Genomic DNA, 12,684 nt, shown 5'->3' with positions numbered 1-12,684 from the left:
ATCCTTCACATGTAGCCTGGCTGCTAAGATTCCCGTTAGAGCTTCTTTCTTTAGAGGGGAGCATTATTTAGTCTGTGAAAATAAATGAATAATCTAAAAACATGTAACACTTAAGTTATCAATCATTTACACCATAATGAAAATGAGCTTCAGATCTCTTTTAGTGGGCAGATCTTTGTCAGTAAAGAGAGCCAGAGGGAAATGCAGAGTCTCCTGCGCTTTGGCCTGCCCTGGGAAGGAGGGGAGTAGGAGGACAGCTTGGGAGAAGGTTCCACTTTGCCACATTGACAGCTTCTAACAATGTCACTCTTTTTTCTTCCCTACTCCTAACACTATTTATATTTTGACAATTATCCATTACAGTGAGTAAAAATTTCTGGCTAGATTTTTTTTTTTTTACTGTGGTTTCCTTAAGGCTGTAATTATTGGATAACTTTTGATTAAAAATAGTACATTAAAATACAAACACTTAACCCTGTCTACATAACTAACCATCCAAATAAACTTACATTTTTTTCCACATTCAAGTTATTTTCTATTCAGATCCAGTGCCACGTTTTAAAGGAATAACATGCCCAAAGGCATCACAATTTAGTTTAATGGGAGAGGCTACTCAGGAAAACATTAGCTAAATTCGACAGTGGTATGATTCAAGATGATTGACAGTTGAGAGTGGGCTTCCAAGCCCCTTTCATAAATAGTAGAAAGAGTGTGACTTCAACTGAACATTTACTTATCAGTGTTTGTGCTACTGGCTTGAAGACTATAAATTACTGCTTGCTTGTGTGTGGTACAGAGGAATAAGGCAAATTCCTTCTTTTAGGAGGCAACCAGCCTACACCTGATTTATTAGCTATGGTAACATTGGGCCGACTAATGAGAAGGATCAAATTGAGCCATGACAAGGCTTCAGCTTTCTGCTAACTCAGGAAGACAGGAATTCTGCTGCTACATTGGGCTTATTTGCTCAACTGGAAAGAAATATGCCGTAGCGGTTAGTGGGATATGGTCTTTCTGTTCCAGACCTGGATCTGCAGTGACTTTGAAGTGGTTTGTAAAGTTATATTTCAGGCTCTGCAGAATCACACCAGGTGTTAACCCAGGGGTAACTGCTTTGTTAAGTTTTCTTCAAAGCTGCTTCAAGGACTTTGAACAAGTGCAAAATGTATGATGTTTGGGGATCGCCTGCATTGTTAGGAGTACAAAGTGATTCATCCCCTCTGGGAATAGCCACTCTAGACAGAAAAAGGTAAAATGGGTCACTATGTCAAAAACAGCCTACTGAACAGAGAAACTCTGGACAGAACTATCCAAATGGGGGGAGGAGCTGAAACTCCGTGGTGGTCGGGGAATGTTGCTTGAGCTCTGCTTAATGGATGCAGGGGGCACCCAGTGGAAAGTGGGTAGGAGTCATGGGAATGTGGGACACGAATGATTCTTTCTTCTTAAAGGGAAATGTTAGCTAAAAGGAAAAAAAAAATGTCCTTTCTATATATGGAAAGCTGGCCCATTGTCCCGTGTCCTGTGTAATGGAGAAGAGCAACAGCTAGCTTGTGTTGTGGAACTGACTTAGAGGTGGAAGGGAAGGACACTTAGTATATTCAAGCAAGATTGGAATGAGGGCATCTTAAATCATTTTGCCTGTCCTCCCACCTATCAACCTCCTTTTATCAACCCAAACCATTTAATCCAACCAGACATTCCCCTAGACAAGCATTTGAAGTCTGCATGCCCCACCCTGGGTCATGGCCCCTTTCCCTCTGCATTTTACAAAGCAGATGAGAATCAAATTCCTGCGAATTGCCAATACCTTTTCTGAATTTGTTAAAGGCTCTTTTTTTTTTTTTTTTTTTTTTCCTCATACTGGACCGTAGTGGGCAGCTTTAGGAAGAAGGGAAAAGTGGAGCCTTTGGGTAGAGGAGGCTCTGAGTTAAAGGATGCACAGCTCAGAGAACAAGGCAGGCCCTGTGCAAAGGGTACTGTACCAGTATTGGGAATGGCTTAGGAAGATTTGAGAAAGCTCTGATTATTAGTAGATATATTTCAGAAATAACTGTGTCAAAATAGCAGACCTGGAGAAAGAAAGGCTTGGCTTCCATCAGGAAGCAAACAGCTATTGAAAACTTAGATTGACTTAGCTAAAAGTAATTAGCAAGTCAATAGGAGAGGGGAACCAGGCCTTTCTCTGTCTAAAGACAGATCTACATGATTAGATAAGCTAGCTAGGATGGGAGGAGGAGTTGACTTCATGAAAGGAGACACCTTGCCACACCTTGCTGGGGGAGGTACCTTACAGGGTAAGGGGAGCAACCTTACAGGGACATTCACTACAGTCAGAATTACATAAACAAGATGGAGGTCATGGGTATAAAAAGTCTGGTCCACGTGCTGTATCTTTGGGTGGTGAATTGGCTCGGAGTCCAACCCCCCCATGCCATTCTGGCATGGGGCTGTAACTATCTTCTGTATTTCTATCTTTTTAATAAACTTTTTAAAATCTTCAGCAAGTGTCCAAGCTATGTATACTTATCGTTAGCTCAGGACAAGAACCCGTGGTTTTTCTGGTTTTGGTTGTTTGGGTTTTTTTGTGTTTTGAGGGAAATTGTGTCCGGAACCCTAACAGGGGTTCCCGGGGACAGTGTTCCCCAAACCATAACATTCCCAACCATAACATATTTCACTGTAACATGTGTGACGCCCACACGGGGCTGACTTTGTTTCGGGTCATCCCACTATGTCTCTGTGGCATGGTGCTTTGCTCTAAGCTCTAGCTTTCCCTCTTTCTAAGGGCGCCAAACCGTAACAGGTACCGTTCTTTCTCTTGGGCTCCTCACTCTTATGATCCTCCTGCACTGCTTCACCCCTCTCTTAGGAAGAAGAGAAAGAAGAGGGGGGTTAGAGAAGACAGAAGTGGCCCTAATAGGAAGGGAATTTCCAAGTTTGGTGAAGTCTCTCTGTGAAGAGGAGGGGCAGGATTGGCATAGGGAGGGTCTGCACCCTTCCTGCACCCAAAGGTCCCTAATGCTCTGGCTCTCGTGCTCCAGGCTCAAACACTCCTCCTTTCTTCTTCTTCAAGGCCCCCCAGAGAGCTGCCATTGGTTGTACCAAATTGGTAAGATTTACACTGACTTTATAATTGAAGGACCCTCATATTACTGCTTAGAACAGGGCAACTGAAGTTCAACCTGCCATTCTGACTGCAAGGAAATTGAAAGTCTAGCCAACAGGCAAAAACCTGTCTACATCAATGTGGAAAGATAGACAACTGATCGATTATTCAGCACACACCTTGAGCGCGTGCATAATGGCAGAGGCTTTAGAGTCAGGATGGAGTGTCACACAATTTATATAGTAATGCATTAGACACAACAATAAAACATCTCAGTTACATCTTGAGAGAGACTTCCAGGTTAACTCCAGAGAGGTGTGCTCCCACTTTGAGGGGTCATGAGGCTCCTGAGCTTTAAGACTTCTCTGCATTGTAAAACTGGAGGCTGGGCCTATCAAACCTCTGGAGAGACTTGCATTCCAAAAGGTTAGAGCAAGGATGTGGACCCATTGTGTTTTCAAGGAGACTCATACTACTGATAACAGAACCAGAAGGTCTCTTAAGCATAGAATCAATCCTAATAGACCCACATCTCACAGTTAAAGAACATCCTGTTCCTTATCATACCTCTAACCCTGAGGCTGCCTGTTATCTTTCATGGCTTTTCCCCTTCTGATTGATTTTCTGAGTGTTCACATACAAGTGTCAGTGGCTGGTAGTCACTGCAGAGTGTGGTTTTCCCAAGGGATGCCCTTGGCATCTCCTTCAGAAATCAAGGTGCTGATTCAGCAAGGGCCGGGGTCTCTGCAAATATGGAAGAGAAAAGCAATATGATTGAAGGAACCCACATTAAACTGGGCCTGATGGCAGCCCTTAACTTACCCATGAGACCGCTCAAGAGAAAGAAGGTTCCTTTTAGTCCCTGAATCACATCAAATCAGCTCTAGAAACTTAGTCATTGAGAGGGAGAAGTATGGGAGACCTTCCTTGCACCACTTGCTTGATTTTAATTCCCAACATCTATCCAGTGTATCTGAAAGTTTAGTTCAGTGCTTGCAATTCTTATTTAAAAATGCACAATTCTGAATCCTCTAATTCACCAGCTTTGCAGTGGAGCCAGTGAATCTATCTACAGCTTTATAATGCATTCCAGGTAGTTCTGATGCTAGTGGTACCTAAAATAATAAATCTTTCTTGTGCTGATACCCAACAGCTACGTGCAAGTCCATCTGCCAAGCAAGGGGCTCCTGGAAGGAAGAGTAACTGTGCCCATGTTGACCTAGGGCCTCTTAAATTGTGTACCTGAGAAGTATTTCCTGAAGTATATTTTAGGCTCTGAAGATCTGGTACCAGGACATTAATAAGTGTTGGAGGATAGAAGGTGTCAGAACACTGAGTTAAATCATGCTTAGAAAGCGTCCGTCTGTCCTTCCTTCCTTCCTTTCTTTCTCTCTCTCTTTCTTTCTCTCTTTCCTTTCTTTTTGGGGATGGAACCCAGGGAAATTTGATCTCTGAGCCACATCCCCTGCCCTATTTTTATTATTTATTTTGAAACCGGGTCTCACTGAGTTGCAGAGGGCCTCACTAAGTAGCTGAGGCTGTCCGCGAACCGTGATCCTCCGGTTTCAGCCTCCTGAATGCTGGGATTACAAGCGTGTGCCACCACACCTGGCTAGAAAGTGTCCTTTCTTGAAGCTTCTCAGACCCTGAATATGTTAAAATATTTTGTGCTCAAGGAGAAATATATAACATGTAGAATATTCCAAATGTATATGGCCACAGACCTCTGCTGAATTTAGAGCATATTTTAGGAAAGCAGGATCCATGGATCTTTATAGATATATCAGAATTTTTCTGTTCTACATAAGTGGCTATTAAAATGCTTGATTTGGCTGTATAAAATATTGTCAGAGTCAGGCGTGGTGGCACACACTTGTTATCCCAGTGCTTGGGAGGCTGAGGCAGGAGAATCACAAGTTCACAGCCAATCTCAGCAACTTAGCAAGGCTCTCCACAACCTAGTGAGATCCTTTTACAAATTTTTAAAAAATAAGTAAAATAAAATAGGGCTGATGGTATAGCTCAGAGGTAGAATGCCCCTGGATTCAGTCCCCAGTATCACTATAGATATGGATAGATAGATGCATATACTTACATACATATATGTACATAAATACATATATACTCAGATATGTAAATGTATTTAGGCTGTATCATGTATATGCTAACCAATAGACACCATACACTGAGTGATACACTGTCCCAGAGACTGAAGTGTCACACATACCATCTCGTTTAGTCTTCCCAATAATTATTTTTAATAATAAAAAACAAAAATCATTTATGATATTTGTCTCAGATCACACAATCAATGAATGACAGAGCTGAGATTAAAATACAGGATTCAAACCCAGGACATTCTATCTTCAAGACCCACATTCTTTTCCTTCTATTTCACTGCCTTCCTGGCAACACAGTAGTAATTATTGTGGCATCACATAAGTGGGAAGTGGGGTTAGGTTCTAAGGTCAGATACAATCAATGACAAGTTGTAAATAATCTTAAATCACCCATAAAGTATACTTATGCAAGGTTTGGGGCATTATAGCCCCTCCTGGTATTATGTTTATTTAAAAATATATATGTGCATGTAAAGTAGGACTTTGCATCACTTTTATTTTTAAGCATGTAAAAGAGACAACTTGTATAGTAGAATTCATGTAAGTTAAATGACTGTATGAGCTCTCTCTACATATACACACATCTAAATGTGTGCCAGATTAACTGTGCTAAAATCTGATAGAATCGCACAACTTTAGAGCCAGACAGAAAGTTCTGTGACCAACTGATTTGTCTTACATTCCGGGAACTGAGGCCCAGAAGGCTGCTCCCTGCCCAGCTTCACTGTCTACCTTTGTTTCTAATATGTTCTGTGGGCCTGGGTGTCCGTTCATAGGAAGGGGAAGAGTAGAAGGAATAGGGCTTTCTTTACGTTTGCCTGTTGTGGCCACATTAATCCCATAAATGAAATGCAGAAAGCTGAGAGGTGATCAAAGTGTGGGTTTTACACCTTGCAGAGAGTCAGCTCTTTCCTGGGGGTGACTGGCTGCAGCTCGGCTCCGCCTTGGCACTGTTTCCCACTGAGGAAGAGATTTCTAGCCAGCTGCCTCTTTTCTGTGCAGTGTGGTGGAACCTGGGGAAGGATGCAAGGGGTCCATAAAGGATGGCAGCCCACAGTCACGTTGTACAACTTACCTCCTAGACACAGAGAGCCCCATTTCTTTGGAGCAGGAAGAAGCCAGAGTGTGAGATGTGCTCGGATGTTTGGACTCCTAACTAGAGAGGACTGAATATAAGTTCTCTCAAGTTAGGAGAGTGTGTGCATCACTTTTGGTGGGGAGCACAGGGACAGTTCCAGCTCTAATCCTTAAGGCAGCAAGCAGAATGGGTCTTGGGCATGTGAAAACACACCCATCCCTCCTTAAGAGCCCCATCTGACCCCATCGCCCTCCAACACACACACACACACACACACACACACACACACACACACACACACACACCATTATTGCCCCTTCACCTGCCCAGATTCTCCCAGCGAGCTGTCAGGGTTTGTAAGCAGTCCCTAACAAGATAGCAGACAAAGGATTAAGGTGCCCCCCCTCGGGAATTCAACACTTCAGGTGGGCAGTCACACAGTTCCTAATGTTTCTAGAGCCAAAGGAAAGCCATGGGAGAACAAAGTGTCAGACAGATTGGAGAGACATTTCTGGGACACTTGCCTCTGTGAAGCTTTTTAAATCATAATTCATGTCTGCTACTTTTGTTAGGAGGAGGGAAACTGAGAGGGAAATTAGAGGAAACACTGGAGAATCTTCCATGGCTGAACTTAGAGATATAAGCTGCCCTTATAAAACACAAAGCCTTATCTGCTCTCATTTTTCAAGTCTTTGTTTTTATAGATGACAGTGTTTAGTTTTGCAGAATCATGAGGCTCCAAAAAAAAGCCCAGGACACTCGAAGATTCTTTTTTCTATGCTTTTTCTCGAGGTAATTCATGTCATCACAAGTACTTTCTGGGTATCTCGTCTCTCTCCTAATCTCCATTCTCCCAATCTCTGTTCTCACAACCTCCCCTCTCCCCCAAAACTGTTACAAACAAACATTGCCAGCTCCTTTTCAAAAAGAACATGAATTTAAAAGATGGTCAGTCAAGACACCAGGGCTGCTAGCTGTCATTCGAAAAGAAGACTTTCAACACCAGCTTTTCTCCTTTTATATGGCTAGGATGATGTCCCATCACCCATGGCATGAAAGGCCTAGAGTGATATTTCAGGAAGAACAGAACTTCCAACTGCTTTCAGAATCCCCTGGGAACCTGTTGGCATGACAATTCCTGGGATGGGGATATGACTTAAAGGACACTAGTGTTTGAGAGCTTCTGGACTAAAAGGTACAGTCTCTCTTGAGAGCTACAACTCCATTTGAGTGGCAGATGATCCTGTCTTTCATTTTCTTCAGAGTCCCAAATAAATCCCTGTCATGGCAGGAAGGCCTACCACAGTCAAGGAACTGAGATAACAGAGTAGAGGCAAGTCCCTGCTCGGCAAGATGGCCCCTTGCTGTGTGTTGCCTGGGGACCTCCTACCCAGCCCTGCCACTCAGCCGGGGAACACTTAAACCTCCTCTTGGCTGTAGGTAGGTCCTGGCAGGGCAGAGCCAACCTCTCCGAGAATTCCCCAGTGTTCTGCGTTTTCTGTTCACCCTGTAGGTGCATTATGCTAAAGAAACACTTCCAAAAACACAGGTCATCCTCGGCTACCTAAGATTTAAAGCCACACCAGCTCTAAACAAAGTCATACCGCGAGGCAGCACCGTCTACATACACATTTTAAGTCAGATACACATAGCTGGGTTACCCCAGTGCATTTCCACCCCAACGCGCTTTCACTTCCTCATCTGTAAAACTGGGATAATAAAGAAAGCTGTCACTTAGGGTCATTGTGAGAATGAAATGAGAGAATGCACACCAAATTCCTAATTAATTTTTATTGGCACCTTACAGTTATAGATAATAAGTGGGCTTCATTTTGACATTCATACAGGCATATAACATAATGTGCTCAATTCAGTTTCCAGAACCTCCTTTTTTTTCCTTTCCTCCAGCCCTCTCATCCCCTTCCTCTACTCCACTGTCCTTCCTTCAATTTTTTATTTTCTGTACTGGGGATTGAACCCAGAGGCATTCTACCTCTGAGCTAACCCCCAGCCCGATTATATTTCTTATTTGGAAACAGGGTCTCGATAACTTGCAGAGGGCCTCATTAGGTGGTCAAGGCTGGCTTCAAACCTGCGATCCTCCTGTCTCAGCCTCCCAAGTACTGGGATTACAAGCGTGCACCATCAAGCCCTTGCTCTTCAGTTTTTATTAGGTTCATTCTTTCTCCTTAGCTTCCACACGCAAGAGAAAATACAGGACCCTTGACTTTCTGAGATTGGCTTATTTCTCTTAACAATGTTCTCAAGTTCCATCCTTTTTCCTACAAATGACATAATTTATGTAATTTCATTCTTTAAAATGGCTGAGTGAAACCCCATTGTTTGTATCTAGCACAGTTTCTTGATCCATTCATCGGTTGACAGACACCTTAAGCTGGCCCCATGACGTGGTGGACCCCAAATTCTTAGCACAAGACCTGGCAGATTAGCAAGGGCTCAGTCAACAGGGTCATGGTTAACGGGCAGGATGTTTTTGTGCTAATTAGAAAAAGGTGTCCTCCTGTGGGTAGACACATTTCATAAAGACTCCTTCCCTCTGGGATGGCCCAGGCTAGTGCCTGGGCTCCGGTTTTAGGGAGCAAAGCCCCCCTCCAGTTAGGGGCCATATTTTGTCTGGGTGCAACTCACAAAACTGAAAACTAAGGCTCAGTCATTAAATGCTAGCAGCAGTCATTACATAGGAGGGTAGGGAGCAGGTCAGCCATGGGGCTTCATTTGCTCCTTCCAGGCACCCTGGTGGCTGCTGCACCCTCTGACTGTGGGTTCCCCGCTGAGAGGGGCGCTGACTCACAACCACAGCGCTGCTCTCAGCGGACGCTCATCTGGATAAACTTGAGCGAGAGCAAACACAGGCGGACACCTTGAATTTTCCTCTTACCGAGCTGGGTACCAGCTGACCAACTTCCTGTTTCTCTGAGGGCTTCCCTGACAGGGGCGACTTGCCTCTCAGATTGGGTCATTGCCCTCGCTAGCCTGCCTTCCTGTGTGAGTCAGCAGCTGCCCTCTGCACCCTTTTCCTGGTCCTCCCAGGTAATCCCCTCCGCAGAGGGTGAGCTCCCGCCCACGCCCCTCGCCCCTCGGAGTGGAGCCTGCCCTGGGGACGTGAGTCACCGCTCGCCCTCTCTCCTCGCTGTCTGGTCTGAAGCTATTCTTGGACCGCCTCCGCACGCAGCGCACGCCTGCTTCCCGGATTTCACCCGCCTGTGCTCAGCGATCCCGGGACCACACTGCCCGGCCCCAGGAGCCTCATGGGGATCACGAGGTGGAGATGGTTTGCTGGGAAGTGGGAACGCTTCTAAGAAAGCAGGCTTGTTGGAGCAGGCATTCCGCGTCCTTCAAAGAGCGTCCACTGAGTGCCTCTGGCTTGTGCCTAGCAGAGTGTCTGCCTCGATGGTTGACGTCCCAGACTGCGTTTAGAGGTGCAAAGCAAAATGCAAAGTATTAGTAAAATGCAAAGCAAAAATGAGCATTGCAGAGATGTGGCCAGAGAGATCTCTATGGGTAGATGTGCTTGGGAGTTCAGTCTAAGAGAGAGGCAGAAGGCTGGGCATGACTGACCCTGGAGGAGATCCAGCAGAGGCCCCAGCCTGGGCATAGAGGCAGGGGAGATGTTGGACTTGTTTCCGCGTACCTAAATATTAAGCCAAATTTGATTTCTTGGCTGTGTGTGTATGTGTGCGCCCGCGCACATCCACACTCCGTGGAAATTGAACTCGGGGCCATTCTGCCTCGGAGCTACACCCCCAGCACTATTTATTTTTTATTTGGAAACAGGGTCTCTCTAGGTTGCTGCAAGTCTCACAGAATTGCTGAGTCTGGCCTCAAATCTGCAGTCCTCCTGTCTCTGTCTCCCAAGCACTGAGATTCCATGCATGCACCACCATGCCTGGCTAAATTGAGTTTTAAAGCTCTTTCTCTATGCTAGAATTATCAGTAGTCTCTTTTGTCAGTATTTACTATTGGCAGATGGCAAACCTGCCAACAACTGTACAAGGCTGTACAATTCCTCTCCCTTTCACAGATGAGGAAACTGAGTCCTGAGTCCGCAGTGGCAGCCAGCAGGTGGTGAAATGCATCCTGAAAGAGTTTCTCTTTGAAGGATCAAGCTTGGCAGCTTAGGGCAGGAAGAGATTTCATTTTAGGTGGACACAGAAGTGGTAGGGGTAACTTTCCTTCATTGATTCCTCTTCTGTGAAATCTAATGTAAACCTCACTGATAAGTAAAATAAAAAATTAAATGCGAGTAAAATAAAAATAAGTGAGTACGGCGGAGTGTGAAAAACACGAGAGAGGTCCGGTACACGTGGCATGTAAAGTTTTAATGGCACGGCTCTCCCGGGGATCAGGGCGAGGCACCGTGGGGCCCGCGCGCCTGTCCGAAGCTTGAGGACGCGGGCTCTCCTTTTAAAGGCATGCATCTCGCGAGATGGGGGTTTTACTCGTGGGAACGCCCAATTCTCGCGGGGGTTTCAGCCCCTCCCTTGCCCTGCAGAGGTCATGTGACACAAAGTCACATGAGTGCAGGACCCAACTTAACATTCCGGCCTTTTGATGGTAGGGATAATGGATGACGATTGGACCCTCTAGCTTCTTCCTGCCGTCAAGGGGCGTCGTCAGGGGCCCCAGGCCGGGAGGAGTCGGGAGTTCAGTCCCCCAGAAGGGGGTGCAGATGGGTGCATAGCTGCAGTGCGAATTGGAGGTTACCCTGGACAGCTTAGTGATGTGCGCTTGAGGAGGCTTGAACAGGCAAGGGCTATTAAAGAAAAAAACAAATCATGAGATTGAGCAGGCGACCAAAAAGGAGACTGGCTTACTCAGTACCTGGAGAGCTACCCTGAGCTGGCAAAGAGGATGGAGGTTGAGGGATCCAGGAGCCGTCAGTCTTCAGCCAGGCTGAGTAGGGCCAGCGGCGGGGCCTGGTCTGGAAAGGTGCTCCCCCTGTGTTGAGGCACCTGGGGCTCAACCTTTTCCTAGGGCACTGTTCCAGTGGCCCTCCTGGCCACACGCCGGGCAGTCTGATTGGTAGGCGTGGCTTTGCCCCACTTGAGGCAGGCTCCTGGAGGTAGTTGTTGCAGTCCTCCACACCTAGGTGGCGCTCCAGGGGGCTGAGCCGCCACCGCCAGCCAAAGGGCAGCTACCAGGGATCTGTTTTTTGGCAAAGTCAAGAGTGTACGCTCCATCTCCGCCTGTTTCTCTCTGGAATTAAAGCTTAGATGCTATGTTAAGGTTCTGTCAGCTGCAACGGACCTATACTCACAAAGAGCACGTCCCGAGATGGGTGTCTAGCAAGAATGGCAACGCGGACTCCGCACGGGCAGACAGAGAGTGTCGCCCCAGCCCCGGCCTGTCGTTTCCCGCAGCACCTAGGGCGCGCCCGAGCGGGCCACCCAGCAAAATTGCAGTCTGGCGCAGGCCAAGATGGTGACTGTGACATCACCAGGCAGCGACTATGCGCCATCACAAAATGGCAGCTGGCAGGAAAATAAATGGAAACTGATGGGGGAGAGCATTTGGAGGGATACCAGACCGCTTATAAAAGTTCCTAACTATTCCTGGGCCACCGCAACCTATTTCCCAACTCGTATCAAGGCAGACAGGCTCTCAGGGCATCTGCTAGTATAAAGGTTCGACTCCCCATAATTGGTTCGCGGGCGGAAACGAAGAACAGGAAATGGGCGTCCCCGATTTCCCTGCTCAATCGTTCGGAAACAGAGGTTAAGAGATAGGGAAGAACGTCTTCATTCCTTCTCAAAACCGGAGGATGACCTGGTCATCTGCAGCGTGGTCCCAGTGGACCGGGGGACAATGGGTCACCAAGCGCTTGGATTTTTGGGTCCCAGTGGACCGGAAGACCCAAGTCCGGAACCCGCTAACCAAGGGAAGGAGGCAGTTTACCGGAGTGAAGTGTTGCCAGCCAGTGCTGGCTGCGACAGAAGCGCTGAGAAGCTGCTGGGAGCGTGGTGGAGCTGGGGCGCGTGGATGCCGGTGGCTGGTGTGGACGGCACTGGCGGCTGGCGCAGGTGGGATCAGTGGGGGTGCGCAGGCGGCATGGCTTGCCGGGCAGGCGGCGTGGAGACAAAATGGCTTCCAGGCACGTGCCAGACGCTGAGGCTGGGCCCCGAGGAGCACCGCCAGTGAGCCTGGCTCGGGGCGGGTGGGGCAAACCGGCCAGAGGTCCCGGCGGTGACCGGAGAACCAAGCTGGAACGGTGCTTTAGGAGGTCCAAGTGGCAGGCAGAGGTCCTGGCCCGCGCAGGCAGTTGGCAGGCAGAGCAAGTGCCAAGCTGCCTGGCTCGGGCCGGAAAGATGGCCGCCGACTCCTAGGATTGGTTAGGAGTGGAAAGTGGGAGGGATTAA

This window comes from Muscardinus avellanarius (assembly GCF_963383645.1).
Source record: "Muscardinus avellanarius genome assembly, chromosome: 1".
NCBI classification, from domain to species: domain Eukaryota; kingdom Metazoa; phylum Chordata; class Mammalia; order Rodentia; family Gliridae; genus Muscardinus; species Muscardinus avellanarius.
Note: the sequence above shows the minus strand (reverse complement) of the source record.